Genomic DNA, 21,660 nt, shown 5'->3' on the forward strand with positions numbered 1-21,660 from the left:
AAGGATCCGCAAGGAGCAGGAGGAAAGGGAAGACAAAAGAGACAAAAGACGTAATCGAGAGCTTAGTAGAATTTTGGCCACCGTAGTGCAGGATACAGAAAGGAGTAGACCAGGACAGAATAGGGACTTGGGAGACAAACGAAAGCCTCGGGTGGAAAGAGATCAATGTGCCTATTGTAAAGAAAGAGGACACTGGGTCAAAGACTGCCCGAAGAAACCACAGGGACCAAAGAAGAGACCAGTTCCAATCCTGTCCCTGGAAGAAGACGATTAGGTGAGTCAGGGCCAGGAGCCCCCCCCCCCCTGAGCCCAGGATAACCCTTGAAGTGGGGGGCAGATCAGTAACCTTCCTGATTGACACGGGAGCCCAGCACTCGGTACTGACTTCAGAAAAAGGGCCTTTAAGCTCCAAGACTTCCTGGGTTCAGGGGGCAACTGGAGGGAAGTTATATCGCTGGACAACCAATCGAGAGGTCCAGTTGAGTACAGGACTTGTGACACACTCATTCTTACTAGTGCCAGACTGCCCCTACCCCCTCCTGGGCAGGGACCTACTCTCGAAGGTAGGAGCCCAAATTCACTTCCATGAGAAAGGAGCTACCATCACAGACTCAGGAGGGCGGCCCCTCCAGGTATTAACACTACGCTTGGAGGACGAACACCGATTATTCGAGAGGCCCTCGTCCACCATGGCTCCCCTGGACCCCAAGTGGCTCACAGATTTTCCTCATGCCTGGGCAGAGACTGCGGGAATAGGGCTGGCCGTCAACCGGCCTCCCTTGATCATAGATCTGAAGCCCACGGCCATTCCCGTGTCAGTTCGTCAATATCTGATGGGCAAGGAAGCTAAGGAAGGTATCCGGCCACATATCCAGAGACTGTTACACCTAGGCATTTTAAAACCTTGTCGTTCACCTTGGAACACTCCCCTACTACCAGTAAAGAAGCCTGGTACGGGTGACTACCGCCCGGTACAGGACTTGTGGGAGGTTAACAGGAGAACGGAGGATATGCATCCCACAGTGCCCAACCCCTATAATCTGCTAAGTACCTTGCCTCCGACCCACGTATGGTACACTGTGTTAGATCTAAAAGATGAATTCTTTTGTTTAAGACTGAGCCCTCAGAGCCAATCCATCTTTGCTTTTGAGTGGAAAGACCCAGAGACCGGGTTTTCAGGACAACTCACCTGGACAAGGTTGTCCCAAGGATTTAAAAACTCGCCTACCTTGTTTGACGAAGCTCTGCACCTAGATTTGGCCAACTTCCGAGTCAACCGTCCGGACCTGGTCCTCCTGCAATATGTGGACGACCTCCTCCTTGCCGCTGAAACTGAGCAGGACTGCCTAAAAGGTACCGGGGCCCTGCTACAGAGACTGGGGGAATTGGGCTATCGAGCCTCCGCGAAAAAGGCCCAAATATGTCAGAAACAGGTGGCCTACCTAGGCTACCTCCTAGAAGGAGGGCAACGGTGGCTGACGGAGAGCCGAAAAAGGGTGGTTGCTCTAATTCCACCCCCCACCAATGCCAGAAAGATGCGGGAATTCCTCGGGAGTGCGGGATTCTGCCGCCTTTGGATTCCTGGGTTTGCGGAGCTGGCAGCCCCATTGTACCCCCTCACGAAGTCCAATGCTCCCTTTCAATGGAGAGAAGAGCAACAGCGGGCATTTGACAACATAAAAAAGGCCCTATTGTCAGCCCCAGCCCTGAGCCTCCCTGATATGACCAAGCCCTTCACATTATACGTGGATGAGAACAAGGGAGTGGCGAAGGGAGTGCTAACACAAATGCTTGGACCCTGGAAAAAGCCGGTGGCATACTTTTCAAAAAAGCTAGACAATGTAGCGGCCGGCTGGCCTCCGTGCCTCCGCATGATAGCGGCCGTGGCAGTTCTGGTGAAAGACTTGGACAAATTGACTCTAGGCCAACCTCTCACCGTAGTGGCACCTCATGCTGTGGAGACAGTTATCCGCCAGCCACCAGATCGGTGGCTCTCAAATGCTCGGATAACTCATTACCAGACTATGTTATTAAACTCAGAGCGGGTCCGGTTTGGGACTGCCACCTCTTTAAACCCGGCCACCCTGCTCCCGGAACTGGGGCCCCAGGCCCAGGTAATCCATAACTGTCACCAAATCCTGGCTGAGGCCCACGGCACCCGAAAAGACCTAACCGACCAGCCTCTGCCGGATGCCGAAATGACCTGGTTCACGGATGGGAGCAGCTTTCTACAGAACGGTGAGCGGAGGGCTGGGGCAGCGGTGGTGGATGGAAAAACTGTTATCTGGTCAAGTGCCTTAAAGCCTGGAACTTCTGCTCAAAAAGCCGAGCTCATAGCCTTAACTCAAGCTTTAAAACTGGCACAAGACAAAAAGGTCAACATTTACACAGACAGTCGGTATGCATTCGCCACTGCCCATGTACATGGGGAGATATACCGGCTAAGGGGCCTCTTAACCTCGGCAGGCAAGGACATTAAAAATAAGCAGGAAATCCTAGATCTTCTACAGGCCCTGCTCCTGCCCAAAAGGTTGAGTATAATCCATTGCCCCGGGCACCAACGAGGAGACGACCCCGTAGCAAGGGGAAACAGGATGGCAGACGAGGCCGCTAGGGCGGCAGCCCTGAGCCAACAGGTGCTCCCGTTAAAGACAACTGAGCCCACCCAAGTATCGAGGGAACCACCTTTCCTCTATTCGGACCAAGACTTAGATACAATCCAGCGGCTCGGTGCAGAGTATGATGAACAAATAAGGGTTTGGAGGCTCGGAGAGAAAATAGTCCTGCCACACCAATTGGCTAAAGAAATAATTACCAGCCTCCATCAATGGACTCATTTGGGACACAAAAAGCTAAAAGCAGCCTTACAGGAAGATAGGCAGTCTTATTATATCCCCGGACTTGACTCTTTAGTCCAGCAGGTGACTGAATCCTGTGTTCCGTGTGCCAAGGTAAATGCCAGACACCTCAAGCTCCCGGAGGGAGCTAGGGTAAGAGGAGACCGACCAGGAATCAACTGGGAGGTCGATTTCACTGAGATAAGGCCGGGCAGTTATGGGAATAAGTATCTTCTAGTTTTTGTAGACATCTTCTCTGGATGGACTGAGGCATTCCCCACAAAACGGGAAACTGCCCGGGTGGTCGTCAAGAAGATCATAGAGGAGATCTTCCCCCGGTTCGGCTTGCCTAAGGTAATCGGGTCCGACAACGGCCCAGCGTTTGTCTCCCAGGTAAGTCAGTTGGTGGCCAAAGCATTAGGCATAAATTGGAAATTGCACTGTGCCTATAGACCCCAAAGTTCAGGACAGGTAGAAAGAATGAACAGAACAATTAAGGAGACCTTGACCAAATTAGCGTTGGAGACTGGCATTAAAGACTGGGTCCAACTCCTCCCTATGGTGTTGTTCTGGGTCCGAAACACGCCCTCTCATTGCGGGCTGACACCATACGAAATCCTTTATGGAGGGCCCCCACCAGTAGCAGGCTTGCTTGACCTTGCCAGTGACTCCGTTGCCGATGCCCCTAAATTACAGGCCCGGTTGAGAGCGCTCCAGATCATCCAGAACCAGGTCTGGAAACCTCTTGCAGCAGCCTACCAACCCAAGACGACAACCATCCCACATCCTTTCCAAATCGGAGACGCTGTGTATGTCCGAAGGCACCAATCTAAGACTCTAGAGCCCCGGTGGAAAGGCCCCTTCACTGTGCTGTTGACAACTCCCACCACTCTCAAGGTCGACGGAATTGCTCCTTGGGTCCACGCCTCACACGTGAAGCGAGCACCACCTCCCCAGGGCCCCGAGGATCCGGATAGACCAGCCAAATGGAAGCTCCAGCGCACTCAGAACCCACTCAAGCTAAGACTTTCAAAAACTGTTTAATATTTGTGATGTTCCTGGCCTTTTCCCCATTGTTTTTCCAATCCCCATGCTCCACAATTGTTAACGTGGAACCCAACCCAGTCCAGCAAGAACAGAGTTCCCTCCCTCCAGTGAGGCAGGCTCTCCCCAGGCTGGTCCAATAGATTTTAGGATTAAAATCTTTGCAAAAAGAAAAGGAGGGAATGAAGGACCCTTATGGGGGAGAGGGACAAGAAACTAGGCCTGGGCAGATATCAGGGGCTTCTTAAGAGGTTAGATGTTCCCCAGAGTCCAGCGGGCAGGACGTTCTCTGGGAAGGAAAAGTCAATCCCCTTCAGAGAACCTCTAGGCATGCCCAGAGCAGAGCTGCCACTCGCCTTCGGAGAGTCTCTAGGCACTCTCCCTCAGCACGTTCCCTCAGCACGTTCCCTCAGCACTGTCCCTCAGCATGTTCCCTCAGCACTCTCCCTCAGCACTCTCCCTCAGCACGTTCCCTCAGCACTCTCCTCAGCACTCTCCCTCAGCACTCTCCCTCAGCACGTTCCCTCAGCACTCTCCTCAGCACTCTCCCTCAGCACTCTCCCTCAGCACTCTCCCTCAGCACTCTCCCTCAGCACGTTCCCTCAGCACTCTCCCTCAGCACTCTCCCTCAGCACGTTCCCTCAGCATGTTCCCTCAGCACTCTCCTTCAGCACTCTCCCTCAGCACTCTCCCTCAGCACTCTCCCTCAGCACTCTCCCTCAGCATTCTCCGGTATGCTAATTGTCCCTCTGAACTGACCAATCCTACGCATGCGCATTAGGAATATGCTAATTCGTTGCCTATATAACCTGTGTGAAACTGCCGCTCAGGGCTCCTCACTGCCTGAGGTGGGGGCCCGTTTGCGCAAACGTTCAATAAAAACCTCGTGCTTTTTGCATCAACTGGTCTGGAGTCTGGATCTTTGGGCGTCCTCCCAAGCAAGTGGGCATCTCTGCAACTGAGAGGTCCAACAGTGTCTTCCTTGTTCTTGTTACCTCGGTTTCTACATTTGTTGTTAGGCATATTGGAGATATTCTTTGGTTTCTTTGCTGTGGTGTTTTTTCTCATTATACTATGCCTCTAGATTAAGTGGACTGTCTGCTTTTGATGGATTCTTAGAGGCTGTGATGATTGTGGCCAGAGAGCTCTGTTTAGTTCTTCAGGGTAAGGGTGTGCCAAAGGTGACTCACCCAGGTTGTTCTCTCTCTCACTCTCTTTGTTTTTTTTTTTTTGACTCGGAAGGGAAGTAATTCCACACAGCTGAGTGGAATTGACGGTACTTAATGTATGAAATCTGGTCTCTGGGTATTCGTCTGCTCTACCCCTGGGACCACACAAAGGGTGTATGCAGCCCTCAGTGTGGTCTCAAATTTCTCTGCATTCTCTCACCTGGTTGCCAAGGTTACTGAGTTTGTGTACTCGGTGAATTCTCTCACCCACCTTCAGATTTTCACAGTCTCAGTTCATTAGCTCCACACTTTCACTAGGTCCTAACCTCCTGTTATTTCCTTCCACCAGAGTCAGGTTTCTCTGCTTGGATGATGGTAGGCGCCGCTTTACATATGTCCAAAATGGCATCTTCCCTTTGTATTTTTTCAGCTTTGTCAGGCAAGTGGAGAGAGAGGCTCTTGTCCATGCTGGTTCCCCTTATTCATTCATTATTTTTTCTCTCCTCCAGTCAGCCTGGTAAAATTTCCCCAGCAGGGCTTCAAGCCTCATTCCCTCTAGGCTCTTTTTGCCTTTCCCTGCCTATGTCTCGGGTTACAGAGGTTTTTGTCTCACCTCCCCTTCCAGTGCTGCTGAGCAGACTCCGTGGCTGGTCTTCAAAAGGTGGGTGACCTTGTTCTCCCCGAAGGTCCTCCATGTCACATCCACTGGATCCGGAAGAGTTTCCTCTGCAATTTTTTCCTGAGACTACAGTAACTCCACTTTTACTGAACTATCTTTTCCCAGACTATCAGTGCACACCCTCACTATTCCACCATCTTGGATCTGCCCCTCAGAATTACTTTCTTTCAGTGTCTTAAATAGAGGATACTCTTGTCTCTCACTTGCTGACATACAAAACAATTCCATATTCCATGCAAACTATTTGTTGTACAACATGTATTTTCCTTGTATGGTTTTGAAGATCTCTTACATGTGTATTCTGAACATGTTTACACCAACAGAAGCATATCTTTGCATTCTGTTTCCACAAACTTTTTGAAATATCCTGATATCTCCTGGCCTATACATGCTGCAGGCTCAATATGGGGACCTTCTTTTAGATAAATAGTACATTGCAGTCCCTAAACTAGGGGGCCAGTTTCTCCCCTGGCCTTGAATCACATGGTGCCCCCAAGGCTGAGTTTTCTGTCCATTCTGGGGCTTACCTGTGTGCAGACAGTCATGTGTCTTTCTGCAGTAAGGTCCAATCTATGTCCAAGGGTAGCTCTCAGGTGAGACTGAACATGCAAGAAATCCTAGCATGCAAGAAATCTGTCCATTGTATCCATTAGATGGAGATGCAGGGTTTCTGAGCTCATGGCCAAATTTAATATTTAGTCGGTAGTCCAGCAGGAGGGGCTTTCCTAACCAGGGGTCTTAGTTAGGGAACCCTAGACTAAAATTAAGCCAAACTAATGCTATCCCACAGCTCCTTGCCAGCATATACAAACTACAGCACTTTCCCAGCATGCACACACTAAACAGAACTAGTTGGAAACTCCTTGTATCAAATACTTATCAACAATTACAAGATATAGGTTTTGGTGACAACATCTAGGTTTAGATCAAAATAAGGGAGAAAGGCCTCCATTAAAACTCTCCTAGGCTTTCACAGAGGCTAAAGTATAACCACTGTTTGTGTTCTTTGGAGATAAATGTTAAGGACCTACAAAGACTATGAGACTGCAGTGGCTTGGAGTCTCTAATACAGCTCTTCCAATTGTACTGTGTGGAGCTTCCTTTTTCCTCACTTAAATAAAACTTCACTTCTTCTAGTCTCACCATGGGTCTAGCTTCATAAATTGTCACCAACATCAAGACATGAACACAGGCTTATCATACCAGTCTTCCTGCAAAATTACTGGGGGCTCTCCCAGGATTTCTTCTCTAAGCAGTGAGTAAAAGGCCAACAACAGCCTATTGCTCCTACTTGTTTTTCCTATCACTTCCATTTTCCTTTCCAGAATGATGCCATGGATGTATGTGGCAGGAGATAAGTGGGTGGAAGACTGACTGTCCCTAAGACTCCTCCTCAGTATTATTGAAATCTCCCCAGGCAATTTCCAGACACTATCTAGTAGGGTTACAAAGCGCTGACTTCCCCTTTACTTTCATTTCTGACTGGATGACTCTCCTTGGTAGAGAAGAGGTGAGATTCCTATGTTGCCTTCAACTACCCTCCTTGGAATTTTTCCCTATAAGTGATTCACATGGACTTTGGAAGACCCTTTTTATGCTCTAGAAGCAAATGGAGAAAAGTGTCAATCTCCTTTTTTTAAGTACTATTTGATGGGCAGAGTTATAGACGATGAGAGAGAGAGAGAGAGAGAGAGAGAGAAAAAGAGAGAGAGAGAGAGAGAGAGAGAAAGGTCTTCCTTCCGTTGGTTCACTCCCCAAATGGCCACTATGGCCAGCGCTGTGCTGGTCCGAAGCCAGGAGCCAGGTGCTTCTTCCTGATCTCCCACGTGGGTGCATGCACCCAAGCACTTGGGGCATCCTCCACTCCCCTCCAGGGCCACAGCAGAGAGCTGGACTGGAAGAGGAGCCACCAGGACTAGAACCCAGTGCCCATATGGGATGCTGGCACCACAGGCAGAGGATTAGCCAAGTGAGCCACGGCACTGACCCCAGTGTCAATCTCTTTACTATGACTCTTTGTTTTGGAATTCTGTCTTAAATCCCTTCGTGACTACTTCCCAGCATGCACACTAACATGAATTAAGTTCTTCTCCAGAGTCTCTCATAGGGTCCTTGGGTCTATGTTTAGTGAGCAACCAGGGTCCCTCTGTTATCAGTGTTTGACTATTGCTGAGCCTTTTAATACCAGGTAGAGAAGAGATTTTTTCTTCAGATGACCATTGCCCATATCATTGTAATTTTGCCCCAGGGTTTCAGGAAAAATTTAGACCCAAACCTCAATTGTTATTGAAATATATGGGTTAATCCATATGATGAATCTTGAAACTTTGAGATCCCTCCTGACTGACCCCCTCATCCTTGAGGCTGGTTTAGTCGACTGTACCTCAATCGGACACTTCCAGTACCAGCATTTGGTCCAGGGTATGAAGTTACAGTAGCTTTCTAGTATTTCAGGAATTTCTTCCTCCAGTGTGCCTCTTTATTGGCTATTGCAGGAACCTACTGGAAGTCATTACCCCTGACTCTGGAGAGTAAACCAGTGGACAGAAAACATTTCTGTCTGTCTCTCCCTTTCACTGTAACTCTAACTCTCAAATAAAGAAGTAAAGAATCTTTTTAAAAAATGAGACTCAAGGGGCTGGCACTGTGGCACAGCAGGCTAATGCCCTGGCCTGAGACACCGGCATCTCATATGGGCACTGGCAGAAGACCCAGATGCTCCACTTCCAATGTAGCTCTCTGCTCTCTGCAGGAAAGCAGTAGAAGATGGCCCAAATCCTTGAGCCCCTGCACCTGTGTAGGAGACCCAGAAAAAGCTCCTGGTTCCGTGCTTAGGATCTGCATGGCTCCAACTGTTGCAGCCAATTGGGGAGTGAACCATTGGATGGAAGACCCCCCACCCCTTTCTCTCTGCTTCTCCTCTCTGTGTAACTCTGACTTTCCAATAAATAAATAAATAAATCTTTTTTTGATTTTTAAGCAATATAAATATTATTATTTTTTATTTTTTTATTTAGTGAATATAAATTTCCAAAGTACAGCTCATGGATTACAAATGCTTCCCCCCCCACTACTTCCCCCAACCGACAACCCTCCCCCCTCCCACTCGCTCTCCTCCTCCATTCCCATCAAGATTCATTTTCAATTCTCTTTATATATAGAAAACCAGTTTAGTATAGATAGATAGATAGATAGTTTTCAACAGTTTGTCCTCCCATAGCAACACAAAGTGAAAAACTACTGTTGGAGTACTAGTTATAGCATTAAATAAAAGTGTATATCACATTAATGACTGAGATTCTGCAAGATATTTTTAAAAAAAGATTGATTATTTTTCTATGTAATTTCCAATTTAAAACCAACGGTTTTTTTTTCATTTTCAATTATCTTTATATACAGAGGATCGCTTCAGTATATACTAAGCAAAGCTTTCATCAGTTTGCACCCACACATAACCACAAAGTGTAAAAATACTGTTTCAGTACTAGCTATATCATTACTTCAATTGGACAAACTATTAAGGACAGGTCCCACATGGGACGCAAGTACACAATGACTCCTGATGTTGATTTAACGATTTAACACACTTGTTTAAGGTGTCAGTAATCTCTCTAGGCTCTAGCCATGAGTTGCCGAGGCTATGGAAGCCTTTAGGGTTCGCCGACTTTGATCCTATTCCAACAAGGCCATAGTCAAAGTGGAAGTTCTCTCCTGCCTTCAGAGAAAGTTACCTCCTACTTTGATGGCCCTGTTCTTTCCACTGGGATCACACTTGCTGAGATCCTTCATTTAGGTCTTCTTCTTCTTCATCTTTTTTCCCCCCAGTGTGTCTTGGCTTTCCATGCCTAAAATACTCTCATAGGCTCTTGAGCCAGATCCGAATGCCTTAAGGGCTGATTCTGAGGCCAGAGTGCTATTTAGGACATCTGTCATTCTATGAGTCTGCTGTGTATCGTGTTTCCCATGTTGGATATCCCCCCCCTTTTTTATCAATTAATATTAGCAGACATTAATCTTGTTTGTGTGATTCCTTTGACTCTTAGGCCTATCAGTGTGACCAGTTGTGAACTGAAGTTGATCACCTGGGCTGGTGAGATGGCATTGGTACATGCCACCTTGATGGGATTGTATTGGAATCCCCTGGAACTTTTCTAACTTCATCATTTGGGGCAAATCCAATTGAGCATGTCCCCTATTATACATCTCCTCCCTCTCCTTTTCTCCTTCTTATATTTAACCGGGATCACTTTTCAGTTAAGATTTAGACACCTAAGAATAATTGTGTGCTAATTACAAAGTTTACAAAAAAATACTCAAATAGATAAAGTGTTACATTGTACATCAACAGCACAATCGCTGATCAAGTCACTATTTCTCATAGTGTCCATTGCAATTCCACAGGTTAACCTTTGGTGCTCAGTTAGTTGTCGCTGATCAGGGAAAAGAATTGATATTTGTTTCTTTGGGACTGGCTTAATTCACTTAGCATGATGCTTTCCAGATTGCTCCATTTTGTTGCAAATGACTGGATTTCATTGTTTTTGACTGCTGTATAGTATTTCATAGAGTACATGTCCCATAGTTTATTTATCCATTCTACTATAGATGGGCATTTGGGTTGGTTCCAGGTCTTAGCTATTGTGAATTGAGCTGCAATAAACATTAATGTGCAGATGGCTTTTTTGTTTACCAATTGAATTTCTTTTGGGTAAATTCCAAGGAGTGGGGTGGCTGGGTTGAATGGTAGGGTTATGTTCAGGTTTCTGAGGAATCTCCAGACTGACTTCCATAGTGGCTTTCCCAGTTTGCATTCCCACCAACAGTGGGTTAGTGTCCCTTTTTCCCCACATCCTCTCCAGCATCTATTGTTGGTTGATTTCTGAATGTGGGCCATTCTCACTGGGGTGAGGTGAAACCTCATTGTGGTTTTGATTTGCATTTCCCTGATGGCTAGTGATCCTGAACATTTTTTCATGTGTCTGTTGGGCATTGGATTTCCTCTTTTGAAAAATGTCTGTTGAGGTCTTTGGCCCATCTCTTAAGTCGATTGTTTGTTTAGATGTTGTGGAGTTTCTTGATTTCTTTGTAGATTCTGGTGATCAACCCTTTATCTGTAGTATACTTTGCAAATATTTTTTCCCATTCTGTCGGTTTTCTATTCACTTTCCTGACTGTTTCTTTTGCAGTACAGAAACTTCTCAGTTTGATGCAATCCCAAAAGTTAATTTTGGCTTTGACTTCCTATGCTCCTGGGGTCTTTTCCAAGAAGTCCTTACCTGTGCCTATATCTTTCAGGGTTTCTCCAATGCTCTCTAATAATTTGATGGTGTCTGGTCGTAGATTTAAGTTTTTGATCCAATTTCAGTGAATTTTTGTGTAAGGTGAAGGATAGGGATCTTGCTTCATGATTCTGCATGTGGAAATCCATTTTCCCAGCACCATTTATTGAATAGACTGTCCTTACTCCAGGGATTAATTTTGGATCCTTGATCAAATATGAGTTGGCTGTAGATGTTTGCGTTCATTTCTGGTGTTTCTATTCTGTTCCATTGGTCTATCCATCTGTTTCTGTACCAGTACCATGCTGTTTTGATAACAACTGCCCTGTAGTATGTCGTGAAATCTGGTATTGTGATGCCTCCGGATTTGTTTTTGTTGTATAGGATTGCTTTAGCTATTCGAGGTCTCCTGTGTCTCGATATGAATTTCAACATCATTTTTTCCAGATCTGAGAAGAATGTCTTCGGTATCTTGATTGGTATTGCATTGAATGTATAAATTGCTTTTGGGAGAATGGACATTTTGATGATATTGATTCTTCCAATCCATGAGCATGGAAGATTCCTCCATTTTTTGGTATCCTCTGCTATTTCTTTCTTTAAGGTTTTGTAATTTTCATCATAGAGATCTTTAATGTCCTTGGTTAAGATTATTCCAAGGTATTTGATTGTTTTTGTAGCTATTGAGAATTGGATTGAATTTAGAAGTTCTTTCTCAGCCATGGCATTGTCTGTGTATAAAAAGGCTGTTGATTTTTGTGCATTGATTTTATATCCTGCTACTTTGCCAAATTCTTCGATGAGTTCCAATAGTCTCTTAGTAGAGTTCTTTGGGTCCCCTAAATAAAGAATCATATCATCGGCGGATAGTGAGGACGTGCGCCGTAGTTTTGGAAAATAAAGTTTCATAAAAGTGGAATTACTGTAGCTTCAGCAAAAGACTCAAGAAAAAAACTGCAGAGTAAATGCTTCCGGATCCAGTGGATGTGACACAGACGACCTACAGGGAGCCCACCGCGTGGAAAACCAACCGTGGGAGACGATTCGAGCGGCGGGAGAGGAGCCGAGCGGCGGGAGACGAGCTGAGCGTCGGGAGAGGAGCGGAGCGGCGGGAGACGAGCCACAGAATCTCCCGCGCAGGAACCAACGGAGGAGGGTAAGACCTCAGAAACCCAAGACATTGGGGGAGGGGTGGGAAACAGAGGCCTCTCCATTCACTCACCAAGCAAAACAAAGAATACCGCGATTTTACATATGTAAAGCGCAGCCAAACTCAGTAACTTTAGCAAAACTCGAGAACACATTGAGGACTGCATAAACTCTTTGTGTGGTCCCAGAGGTAGATCAAATGAATACTCACAGAGGCCAGATTTCAACAACCCTCAACTCCACTCCGAACTGAGTCAAAAAAAAAAAAAACCCATAAATTATCTCCAACATGCCAAACAACAAACATAGAAGCTGAGGTAACAAGAGCAAGGAAGACACTATGACGCCCCCAAATGAGAAAGACACGCCAATGCAAGATTATGAAGATGAAGAGATAGAGGAAATGCAAGAAGCAGATCTCAAAAATTTGATAAGAACATTAAGAAGTTCTCAAAAACAAATTCTTGAACTACAGAAATCCTTAATGGACAAGATAGAAAATCTCTCCCGTGAAAATGAAATATTAAGGAGGAATCAAAATGAAATGAAACAACTAGTAGAACAGGAAACTGAGATAGTGACAAAAAACCACAATGAAATGAAGAACACAATAGATCAAATGGCAAACACATTAGAGAGTCTTAAAAACAGAATGGGTGAAGCAGAAGAGAGAATATTGGAATTAGAAGACAGAGAGCAGGAAAGGAAACAGTCAAATCAAAGAAAAGAAGAAGAAATCAGAAATCTAAAAAATACTGTCAGGAATCTACAGGATACTCTTAAAAAACCCAACATTCGGGTTCTAGGAGTTCCTGAAGGCATGGAAAGGGAGAAAGGATTAGAAGGCCTTTTTAGTGAGATACTAGCAGAAAATTTCCCAGGTTTGGAGAAGGACAGAGGCATCCTAGTACAGGAAGCTCATAGAACCCCTAATAAACGTGATCAAAAGAGATCCTCACCACGACACGTCGTAATCAAACTCACCACAGTGAAACACAAAGAAAAGATCCTAAAATGTGCAAGAGAGAAACGCCAGATTACTCTCAGAGGATCTCCAATTAGACTTACAGCTGACTTCTCATCAGAAACCCTACAAGCCAGGAGAGAATGGCGAGATATAGCCCAGGTACTAAGAGAGAAAAACTGCCAGCCCAGAATATTATATCCTGCAAAGCTCTCATTTATGAATGAAGGTGAAATAAAGACCTTTCACAGCAAACAGAAATTGAAAGAATTTGTCGCCACTCGTCCAGCCCTGCAAAAGATGCTTAAAGATGTGTTACATACAGAAACACAGAAACACGGTAACCAATATGAAGGAAGGTAAAGGAAGGAAACCTCACAGCAAAAGATCACAGGAATCTCAAACCATATATTAGAAAGTATCTTTGGCAAATGACAGGGCAAAGTTACCCCTTCTCAATAGTCACATTGAATGTTAATGGCTTGAACTGTCCAGTTAAAAGACACCGATTGGCTGATTGGGTTAAGGAAGAAAACACATCTATCTGCTGCTTACAAGAAACTCATCTTTCCAACAATGATCCATACAGACTGAAAGTGAAAGGCTCGAAAAAGATATACCATGCCAACAGAAATGAAAAAAGAGCGGGTGTAGCCATCTTAATATCGGACAACATAAACTTTACCACAAAAACTGTCAGGAGAGACAAAGAGGGGCACTATTTAATGATTAAGTGATCAATTCAACAGGAAGATATAACAATTATCAATATATATGCACCTAATCACAGGGCACCAGCTTATTTAAAAGACTTGTTAAGGGACTTAAAGGGAGACTTAGACCCCAATACAATAGTACTGAGGGACTTCAATACTGCACTCTCAGAGATAGACAGATCAACAGGACAGAAGATCAACAAGGAGACAGTAGATTTAAATGACACTATAGCTCAAATAGATCTAACAGATATCTACAGAACATTTCATCCTACATCTATGGACTTTACATTCTTCTCAGCAGTATCTGGAACCTTCTCTAGGATTGACCACATACTAGGCCATAAAGCAAGTCTCAGCAAATTCAAGAGAATTAGAATCATACCATGCAGCTTCTCAGGCCACAGCGGAATGAAGGTGGAAATTAGCAACTCAGGAATCCCCAGAAAGTATGCAAACACATGGAGATTGAACAACATGCTCCTGAATGAACAATGGGTCATAGAAGAAATTAAAAGAGAAATCAAAAATTTTCTGGAAGTAAATGAGGATAACAGCACAACATACCAAAACCTATGGGATACAACAAAAGCAGTGTTAAGAGGAAAGTTTATATCAATGGTGCCTACCTCAAGAAATTGGAGAGGCATCAAATAGATGAGCTTTCAAGTCATCTCAAGGATCTAGAAAATCTGCAGCAAACCAAACCCAAAACCAGTAGAAGTAGGGAAATAATTAAAATCAAAGAAAATATCAACAGGATCGAATCCAACAAAACATTACAAAAAATCAGCCAAACGAGGAGCTGGTTTTTTGAAAAAATAAACAAAATTGACACCCCATTGGCCCAACTAACTAAAAAAAGAAGAGAAAAGACCCAAATCAATAGGATCAGAGATGAAAAAGGAATCATAACAACAGACACCACAGAAATAAAAAGAATCATGAGAGATTACTACAAGGACTTGTATGCCAGCAAAAAGGGAAATCTATCAGAAATGGACAGATTCTTGTTTTTTTTTTAATTTTTTTTATGACGGGCAGAGTGGATAGTGAGAGAGAGACAGAGAGAAAGGTCTTCCTTTTTTGCCGTTGGTTCACCCTCCAATGGCCATCACGGTAGCGCGCTGCAGCCGGCGCACCGCGCTGATCCGATGGCAGGAGCCAGGTGCTTATCCTGGTCTCCCATGGGGTGCAGGGCCCAAGCACCTGGGCCATGCTCCACTGCACTCCCTGGCCACAGCAGAGAGCTGGCCTGGAAGAGGGGCAACTGGGACAGGATCGGTGCCCCGACCGGGACTAGAACCACGTGTGCCGGCGCCACAAGGCGGAGGATTAGCCTAGTGAGCCGCGGCGCCGGCTAAATGGACAGATTCTTGGACACATACAACCTACCTAAGTTGAACCAGGAAGACATAGAAAACCTAAACAGATCCATAACTGACACAGAAATTGAAACAGTAATAAAAGCCCTCCCAACAAAGAAAATCCCAGGGCCAGACGGATTCACTGCTGAGTTCTACCAGACATTTAGAGAAGAACTAACTCCAATTCTTTCAAACTATTCAGAACAATCAAAAAAGAGGGAATCCTCCCAAATTCTTCTATGAAGCCACCATCACCTTAATTCCTAAGCCAGAAAGAGATGCAACATTGAAAGAGAATTACAGACCAATATCCCTGATGAACATAGATGCAAAAATCCTCAATAAAATTCTAGCCAACAGAATGCAACAACACATCAAAAAGATCATCCACCCAGACCAAGTGGGATTTATCCCTGGTATGCAAGGATGGTTCAACGTCCGCAAAACAATCAACGTAATACACTACATTAAGAGGCTGCAGAAGAAAAACCATATGATTCTCTCAATAGACGCAGAGAAAGCATTTGATAAAATACAACACCCTTTCATGATGAAAACCCTAAGCAAACTGGGTATGGAAGGAACATTCCTCAATACAATCAAAGCAATATATGAAAATCCCACGGCCAACATCCTAAGGAATGGGGAAAAGTTGGAAGCGTTTCCGCTGAGATCTGGTACCAGACAGTGATGCACACTCTCTCCACTGCTATTCAATATAGTTCTGGAGTTTTGGCCAGAGCTATTAGGCAAGAAAAAGAAATTAAAGAGATGCAAATCGTGAAGGAAGAACTCAAACTATCCCTCTTTGCAGATGATATGATTCTTTATTTAGGGGACCCAAAGAACTCTACTAAGAGACTACTGGAACTCATCTAAGAGTTTGGCAAAGTAGCAGGATATAAAATCAATCCACAAAAATCAACAGCCTTTGTCTACACAGGCAATGCCACGGCTGAAGTAGAACTTCTAAGATCAATCCCATTCACAATAGCTACAAAAACAATCAAATACCTTGGAATAAACTTAACCAAGGACGTTAAAGATCTCTACGATGAAAACTACAAAACCTTAAAGAAAGAAATAGCAGAGGATACCAAAAAATGGAAAAATCTTCCATGCTCATGGATTGGAAGAATCAATATCATCAAAATGTCCATTCTCCCAAAAGCAATTTATACATTCAATGGAATACCAATCAAGATCCCGAAGACATTCTTCTCAGATCTGGTAAAAATGATGCTGAAATTCATATGGAGACACAGAAGACTTCGAATAGCCAAAGCAATCTTGTACAACAAAAACAAAGCCAGAGGCATCACAATCCCAGATTTCAGGGCATACTACAGGGCAGTTGTTATCAAAACAGCATGGTACTGGTACAGAAACAGATGGATAGACCAATGGAACAGAATAGAAACACCAGAAATGAACGCAAACATCTACAGCCAACTCATATTTGATCAAGGATCCAAAATTAATCCCTGGAGTAAGGACAGTCTATTCAATAAATGGTGCTGTGAAAATTGGATTTCCATGTGCAGATTCTTGAAGCAAGACCCATACCTTTCACCTTACACAAAAATTCACTCAACATGGATTAAAGACTTAAATCTACTACCAGACACCATCAAATTATTAGAGAGCATTGGAGAAACCCTGAAAGATATAGGCACAGGTAAGGACTTCTTGGAAAAGACCCCAGGAGCACAGGCAGTCAAAAACAAAATTAACTTTTGGGATTGCATCAAATTGAGAAGTTTCTGTACTTCAAAAGAAACAGTCAGGAAAGTGAATAGAAAACCAACAGAATGGGAAAAAATATTTGCAAACTATACTACAGATAAAGTGTTGATCACCAGAATCTACAAAGAAATCAAGAAACTCCACAACATCTAAACAAACAATCGACTTAAGAGATGGGCCAAGGACCACAAGAGACATTTTTCAAAAGAGGAAATCCAAATGGCCAACAGACACATGAAAAAATGTTCAAGATCACTAGCTATCAGAGAAATGCAAATCAAAACCACAATGAGGTTTCACCTCAGCCCGGTGAGATTGGCTCACATCCAGAAATCTACCAACAATAGATGCTGGAGAGGATGTGGAGAAAAAGGGACACTAACCCACTGTTGGTGGGAATGCAAACTGGTTAAGCCACTATGGAAGTCAGTCTGGAGATTCCTCAGAAACCTGAACATAACCCTACCATACAACCCAGCCATCCCACTCCTTGGAATTTACCCAAAGGAAATTAATTTGGCTAATGAAAAAGCCATCTGCACATTAATGTTTATTGCAGCTCAATTCACAATAGCTAAGACCTGGAACCAACCCAAATGCCCATCAACAGTAGACTGGATAAAGAAATTATGGGACATGTACTCAATAGAATACTATACAGCAGTAAGAAACAATGAAGCCCGGTCATTTGAAACAAGATGGAGGGATCTGGAAAACATCATGCTGAGTGAATTAAGCCAGTCCCAAAGAGACAAATATCATTTCTTTTCCCTGATCGGTGACAACTGAGCACCAAAGGGGAAACCTGTTGAAGTGAAATGGACACTATAAGAAACAATGACCTGATCAGCTTTTGTCCTGACTCTAGATGTACAATGTAATACTTTATCCTTTTTAGTATTTGTTGTTGTGTTCTAGTTGTTCTAGTACTAGTGTCTGAACTCTGTAATTAACACACAATTATTCTTAGGTGTTTAAATTTTAACTGAAAAGTGATCCCTGTTAAATTTCAGCGTGGAAAAAGAGAGGGAGGAGATGCACAATTTGGGACATGCACAATCAGTCTTGCCCCAAATGATGGAGTTAGAAATGTGCCAGGGGATTCCAATTCAATCCCATCAAGGTGGCATGTACCAATGCCATCTCACTAGTCCAAGTGATCAATTTCAGTTCACATTCGATGGCTTAGACAGGTCTAAAAATCAAAGGGATCACACAAACAAGACAAGTGTCTGCTAATACTAACTGATAGAATCAAAAAGGGAGAGAAAGATCCAACATGGGAAGTGGGATACACAGCAGACTCATAGAATGGCAGATGTCTTAAACAACACTCTGGCCTCAGAATCAGCCCTTAAGGTATTCGGATACGCATGAAGAGCCCATGAGAGTATTGTAGGCATTTAAAGCCAAGATACCATGGAAAAGAAAAAAAGAAGAAGACCTAAATGAAAGATCTCTGTTAGTGAGATCCCAATGGAATGAACGGGGCCATCAAAGAAGGAGGTACCTTTCTCTGAAGGGAGGAAAGAACTTCCACTTTGTCTGTGACCCTACCGGAACAAGATCAAAGTCAGCGAACTCTATAGGCTTCCATAGCCATGGCAACTCATGACTAGAGCCTAGGGAGATTACTGACGCCATGAACAGGAGTGTCAAATTGTTAAGTCAGCAACAGGAGTCACTGTGTACTTACATCCCATGTGGGATCTGTCCTTAATGTGTTGTCTAATGTGAAGTGATGCTATAACTAGTACTGAAACAGTATTTTTACACTTTGTGTTTCTGCGTGGGTACAAACTGATGAGATCTTTACTATTATATACTGAATCGATCTTCTGTATATAAAGATAATTGGAAATGAAAAAAAAAACCTGGTGTTAAATTGGAAATGGCATAGAAAATTAATTAATTTTTAAAAAAAATATTATGTAGGATCTCTGTCTTTAATGTGCTGTACACTTTTATTTAAAGCTATAACTAGTACTCCAACAGTATTTTTTTTTCACTTTGTGTTGCTATATGGGGGCAAACTGTTGAAATCATTACCTAATATATACAAAACTGATCTTTTGTATATAAAGAGAATTGAAAATGAATCTTGATGTGATAGGAAGGGGAAAGGGAGCGGGAGGGGGGAGAGTTGTGGGTGGGAGGAAAGTTTTGGGAGGGGGAAGCCATTGTAACCCATAAGCTGTACTTTGGAAATTTATATTCATTAAATAAAAGTTTAATTAAAAAAAAGAATCATATCATCTGCAAAGAGGGATAGTTTGAGTTCTTCCTTCCCAATTTGTATCCCTTTAATTTCTTTTTCTTGCCTAATAGCTCTGGCTAAAACTTCCAGAACTATATTGAATAGCAATGGTAAGAGTGCGCATTCCTGTCTGGTACCAGATCTCAGTGGGAATGCTTCCAACTTTTCCCCGTTCAATAGGATACTGGCCGTAGGTTTTTCATTAAATTGCTTTGATTGTATTGAGGAATGTTCCTTCCATAACCAGTTTGCTTAGGGTTTTCATCATGAAAGGGTGTTGCATTTTATCAAATGCTTTCTCTGCATCTATTGAGAGAATCATATGGTTTTTCTTCTGCAGTCTGTTAATGTGGTGTATCACATTGACTGTTTTGCGAACATTGAACCATCCATGCATACTAGGGATAAATCCCACTTGGTCTGTGTGGACGATCTTTCTAATGTGATGTTGCATTCTATTGGCCAAAAATTAATTGAGGATTTTTCATCTATGTTCATCAGGGATACTGGTCTATAATTCTCTTTCAATGCTGCATCTTTTTCTTTCTTAGGAATTAAGGTGATGCTGGCTTCATAGAAATAGTTTGGGGCCGGCGCCATGGCTCACTAGGCTAATCCTCCGCCTTGCGGCACTGGCACACCGGGTTCTAGTCCCGGTCGGGGCACCGGATTGTGTCCCGGTTGCCCCTCTTCCAGGCCAGGTCTCTGCTGTGGCCAGGGAGTGCAGTGAGGATGACCCAAGTCCTTGGGCCCTGCACCCCATGGAGACCAAGAGAAGCACCTGGCTCCTGCCATCAGATCGGCGCGGTGCTCTGGCCACCGCGCGCCAACCGCGGCGGCCATTGGAGGGTGAACCAATGGCAAAGGAAGACCTTACTCTCTGTCTCTCTATCACTGTCCACTCTGCCTGTCAAAAAAAAAGGAGTTGGGAGGATTCCTCCTTTTTTGATTTCCCTGAATAGTTTGAGGAGAATTGGGGTTAGTTCTTCTTTAAATGTCTGGTAGAATTCAGCAGTGAATCCATCTGGCCCTGGGCTTTTCTTTGTTGGGAGGGCTTTTATTACTGTTTCAATTTCTGTGTCAGTTATGGGTCTGTTTAGGTTTTCTATGTCTTCCTGGTTCAACTTAGGTAGGTTGTATGTGTCCAGGAATCTTTGCATTTCTGATAGATTTCCCTGTTTGCTGGCATACAAGTCCTTGTAGTAATTTCTGACGATTCTTTTTATTTCTGTGGTGTCTGTTGTTATGTTTCCTTTTTCATCTATAATTGTATTGATTTGGGTCTTTTCTCTTCTTTTTTTAGTGAGTTGGGCCAATGGGGTGTCAATTTTGTTTATTTTTTCAAAAAACCAGCTCCTCGTTTGGCTGATTTCTTGTAATGTTTTTTTGGATTCAATCCTGTTGATTTCTTCTCTGATTTTAATATTTCTCTTATCCTACTAGCTTTGGGTCTGGTTTGCTGCTGATTTTCTAGATCCTTGAGATGAGTTGAAAGTTCATCTATTTGGTGCCTTTCCAATTTCTTCATGTAGGCACCTATTGATATAAACTTTCCTCTTACACTGCTTTTGCTGTATCCCATAGGTTTTGGTATGATGTGCTGTTATCCTCATTTACTTCCAGAAAATTTTTGATTTCTCTTTTAATTTCTTCTATGACCCATTGTTCATTCAGGAGCATGTTGTTCAATCTCCATGTGTTTGTTTGTGCTCTGGGGATTCCTTAGTTGCTAATTTCCAATTTCATTCCTTTGTGGCCTGAGAAGCTGCATGGTATGATTCTAATTATTTTGAATTTGCTGAGACTTGCTTTATGGCCTAGTATGTGGTCAATCCTAGAGAAGGTTCCATGTACTGCTGAGAAGAATGTAAAGTCTTTCTGTGTAGGATAAAAAGTTCTGTAGATATCTGTTAGATCTATTTGAGCTATAGTGTCATTTAAATCTACTGTCTCCTTGCTGATCTTCTGTCCTGATCATCTGTCTATCCCTGAGAGTGGAGTATTGAAGTCTCCCAGTACGATTGTGTTGGGGTCTAAGTCTCCCTTTAATTCCCTTAACAAGTCTTTTAAATAAACCGGTGCCCTGTAATTAGGTGCATATACATTGATAATCGTTATATCTTCCTGTTGAATGGATCCCTTAATCATTATATAGTGCCCCTCTTTGTCTCTCCTAACAGTTTTTGTGGTAAAGTTTATGTTGTCCAATATTAAGATGGCTACACCTGCTCTTTTTTCATTTCTGTTGGCATGGTATATCTTTTTCGAGCCTTTCACTTTCAGTCTGTGTGTATCTTTGTTAGAAAGATGTGTTTCTTGTAAGCAGCAAAAAGATGGGTTTTGTTCTTTAACCCAATCAGCCAATCGGTGTCTTTTAACTGGATTGTTAAGGCCTTTAACCTTTAATGTGACTATCAATAAGTAGTCCTTTGCCCTATTATTATTTTTTTTTT

Source organism: Lepus europaeus, chromosome Y (assembly GCF_033115175.1).
Source record: "Lepus europaeus isolate LE1 chromosome Y, mLepTim1.pri, whole genome shotgun sequence".
NCBI lineage: Eukaryota > Metazoa > Chordata > Mammalia > Lagomorpha > Leporidae > Lepus > Lepus europaeus.